The sequence below is a fragment of the Lonchura striata genome, chromosome 1, assembly GCF_050655825.1.
Source record: "Lonchura striata isolate lonStrDom1 chromosome 1, ASM5065582v1, whole genome shotgun sequence".
NCBI classification, from domain to species: Eukaryota; Metazoa; Chordata; class Aves; order Passeriformes; family Estrildidae; genus Lonchura; species Lonchura striata.
The window spans coordinates 86,554,486-86,558,552 of record NC_140703.1 but is presented as its reverse complement, the minus strand read 5'-3'; the positions used below and the strand labels follow the sequence as shown (position 1 = coordinate 86,558,552).

General features: G+C 42.6%; 1 long non-coding RNA gene across 1 annotated transcript; it reads left to right on the top strand.

Moving 5' to 3' along the window:
- The first annotated feature begins 2,272 nt into the window (after positions 1–2,272).
- LOC146768751 (uncharacterized) lies at positions 2,273–2,865 on the top strand. Its single transcript, XR_014956153.1, has 2 exons — positions 2,273–2,326; positions 2,603–2,865. It is a non-coding gene; the product is annotated as an uncharacterized LOC146768751 (long non-coding RNA).
- The last annotated feature ends 1,202 nt before the right edge of the window (positions 2,866–4,067 follow it).

Genomic DNA, 4,067 nt, shown 5'->3' with positions numbered 1-4,067 from the left:
TGAGCAGGTGCTGTGTGTACCTAGCTCAAGAATCTTTGTTTTCAAGGTCAGCCATCTGCCATCCCACAATATTAAACTGTGGATACTTTCATATAGCAAATCACTGCAACTCAGGACAGGCATCTTAGATAAATAAGAAAAATTACCTTCTTCAGACACCCTTTCTGTTTTTTCTATACAGTCTGAATAACCAGCTACATTTTCAGAAGTCAAGAGTTCAGTATATAAGCCCCACTTAGGCTAACTCAAAATTGAAAGAACAAAGATTTTGTTTAAATCCTTTTTCTATCTTAGGCTTTCATGAGTAATCAGAAGCTGCAAAGAAATCGCATACATGCTACTGAAACATCCTTTTCTTCTCCCTCTGACTGGTATATCAGTTATGTGGAGCAGCCACCAATGAAACTGCTACTGAACAAACCAGGCCTGAGTCCTCCAGGGTATCAACGAGGTGAAAAATCTCATGAAGTTTAAAAGGCCAAGGGCTCTTAGGTCAGGATAATCCCCAGAATCAGTATAGAAAAATTTCAAATATGATTAAGGTTTTGTCTGCCTGCACTGCTTCAGGGGTGAATTATCTGTGGGAATGGCCAGAGCATGTCTCCGTGATTACAGAGACCCCCTTTCTCTTTATGTCAGTCAACTTCCTGATGCCACATGTGGTGCTCCAGCTGGAGATCCTGAAAAATTCCCATACCTAATATTCATGAACATATAAGCACTGTGAATTCAAGTTCCCATTTTGACTCAGACAGCACAGAGATTTTGAGCCCCCAGGGTGAAACTGCATCACTGAGGCATAATGTGATGTGTGAGAGCAAGAATGCAGTCCCAAATACCCAAAAGGGTTGGTAACACAGTTCTGTTTCAGTAGCAACCTTTGGTGGGAAAATATATGTAGAAATGTCAACAGTTATAACTAATTTCTTTCTTGGTCGATCAGCAACAAAATCTCTTTAAAAATGGACTGTCTGTGACAACTCTACTGAAAAATTGAACCATGACTAGATCCATTAATCACCATGTAACTGCAACACCTTAAAATGAAATCAATCCAAAATAATTGAAGCCTTTCTAAAGACCTGACTCAGGTTCTTGCACTGATTCTGGTCATGTCCAGCTGAGATAAGATGAGGGAATGATGACTTATTCAATTCATATACTTATTCTGTAAGACAGATAAAAAAAAAAGAAAGGTATGCATGCTTCATAGATATGCCAATTATCTGTGCTTGAAAAACTTGATTTTAAATGGAAGTACTTAAAAATTGAACAATAAATAAAATATTGGTTTTACTTAATATAGATATAGATACAGAACTATAGTTCAGACACCATGGGAAGCACTTAGATTATCCATTCCCTGTCAGTCCCCGAGGCAGGTTCAGCTATACTTATACCAGTCTTGCCAGATGTTTAAAGACTTAACAATTTTTGGTCTTTTTCTTAATAAAATACACAGAAGACTTTATTCCCTTTTTCTTTATAACTAATTTCTTGAAAAGTGGTCCCATGTCTGCCTTAAGTTATATCTTTCCTTAACTGAAGAACTCCACAGCTTCCATTAGCTTTTCCTCATTCACAGGATTTTCTATATCATGTTTACTTGCTTTTCTAAATCATTTTCTCTCCAGTTATGGACAGAAAATATTTTACTGAAAATAAATAATAAAGACTCCTTCCAAGTCCACCAGATGTTACCAGAATCAAATAGAAACAGCCGTTTCACATCTCTCACAAAAACAACTCTGCTTATTCATCCAAGGACACACCTTGTATGACAAGTGGCAAGACAACACTGCTTCATGCTTGCCTTATGTGCCTCTGTAATCCCTCATGCCACTCACTAAACTGCTGTCCAGACAGTTTTTCTCTACCCTGTATTTTTGCAATCTACAACTTCTGTCTTCAGGTTGCACTTGGTTCTTGCTCTCAAGGAAATGTGCCCTGTTTGAGTTGCATAATTTCCCTCTGATATATTCTTCACTCCTGACAATGAATATTCAATAGTTCTTCAAGAAGTTTTCTAACAGCAGCCCATCCTCTAAGATCTCTTGTGCATTTTCCTAGTTTGTCGTCAAAATTTGTAAATAAGAGCCTTTGTAACTGTCGTGGTTTGACACGGAAAGAGAATTTTTTTCCGGAAGGAAGAGGTCAATTTAGATATTGACCAATTGAAGGTGGACACACCTCTGAGGACACAGAGGGGTTAAAAGCAGAATTCCCAGGGGAACTCGCTCTCTTTGGTTCTGGTCAGCGTGCAGTGCAAATCTCCCCTGCCCAGCCACGAGCTGGGTGGGGGAGGGGAAGCCCCATGGCCTGAAAGGTAGGTCCAAAGGGTGGTGGAAGGACTGGAACCGGGCTGGCCCCTGCAGATGGAAGGGTGGAAGAAATCTGGGATGTCTCCATTTCCCCCCCCCCAGAGTTCCTCTCCCGAGAGGGAGAGAGAAAGCCGCAAGGAAGGAGGAGCGGGGGGAGCGGCAAGGTGCCCAGTTGTGTGGGAGTTGCTGGATGTCCGGACATCGAGCCATCCCTGGGATTTCGGACTTTTAACCCTTTCTTGAGAAATGAAGGCTTGCGAATTTTTCCTTCCCCTCCTCAGTTTGAAAGAGAGGAAGAGGGACACCTTGGACCCTGGGATGGGATGTTGGAAAGAGGAATTCTAGAGGGGAGGGGGACAAGGAGTGGCTTTTGGCTGGACTTTTCCGTGTTAGCCACAACCTGAACCAAATCTTCTCCTTCAAGAGGGACTGTGTTTTGGGAGCATGCCAGTGAGTCAAGAGACCTGCTTCAGCTGGGAAAAAGACAAAAGTGGAGTGAACAGAGAAAAGGTTAGGGGGTTTGTGGTGGCGCCCCCTTGCCCTGGAAAGGAAAGAGAAGAGAAGAAGATCTCTGTTCTTCAGCCCTCGGCCCCAGGGGAAAATGGGGGGGACTGTGGTCCCAAACAATGAAAACTGAACTGTTGTTTTCTCCCCTCTTGGCAGGGCATCCTTGAAAGGAAAAATCCTAAGAGCAGTCTGTCCATCCATGCATTGGTGGTGAGAGCACTGTGCATGGAAAGGAGAAGGGTCACCATGGCAAACTTTTCTCCGGGCGGTGCCATGTGTGACATGGAAACACAGGATGTGGAGCTGTGTTTCTTGGGGGGTCTGTGGCACAGGAGAGACTCTGTTCCCTCAATGGACTGAGTATCGATTGTTTGGAGGGTGGAAACCTGATTGGGGTCCAGATTGTGTCTCACTGTGGTTTATTGGAGTTGGATGGTGGGGGGAGGAATGTTTTGCAAGGTTTTCATTTGATCTTTGTGTGTTTTTTTTTTTTCCCTTCTTTAGTTTTCTCTTTTCTTTTGTAGTAGTAGTTTAATAAAGTTTTTTCTGTTATTAAGCTTGGGCCTGCTTTGCTCTATTCTAGATTCCACTTCACAGCATTCAAGGGAGGGATCACATTTTCATGGGGGCACTGGCATTGTGCCAGTGTCAAACCATGACAGTAACACAGGACTTTCTACTGGGCTGCATTAGATTGGCTGGATATATGTTTGACAAAATTTTTGCCAAAAGTTTTCTTTCTCTTATCTTCTAGGTGTTTACACAAGGTTTACTTCATTGTATTTCAATATCTTTGCAGAAATGAAGTACCTAAGCTTATAATTCCTGGTCTTGGGACAGTGGAGGGGGAAGCTTTCCATTTGGAAAAGACTGGCATTGTTGTTGTCAGTTTTCTGGCCTTCTGGAAACTTAACCCCTACTCATTCAGATTTTCAAAAGAATCTACCTGCAGTTTTGAAAGACTTCCATCACTCAGACAATATATGGTTGTCCTAGATTACAATATAAAGATGTATTCAGTCCCCATCTTCAACAACTGTTGAAACCAGGAGGGGCATTGTTTTCTCCTTATTTCCTGTTGATGGGCCCATCAATTCCTTGCCGGGTGTCTCAGAGATAACTCCCTCTGGGAGCCATTTCTGTTTAATGGGCAATCAAGGATGCACCACCTGACTCACAGAATGACATCAGCCCATTGTGAGATGCTCTGCCCAGGGGAGAGGAGCTAAGCATCCCCAC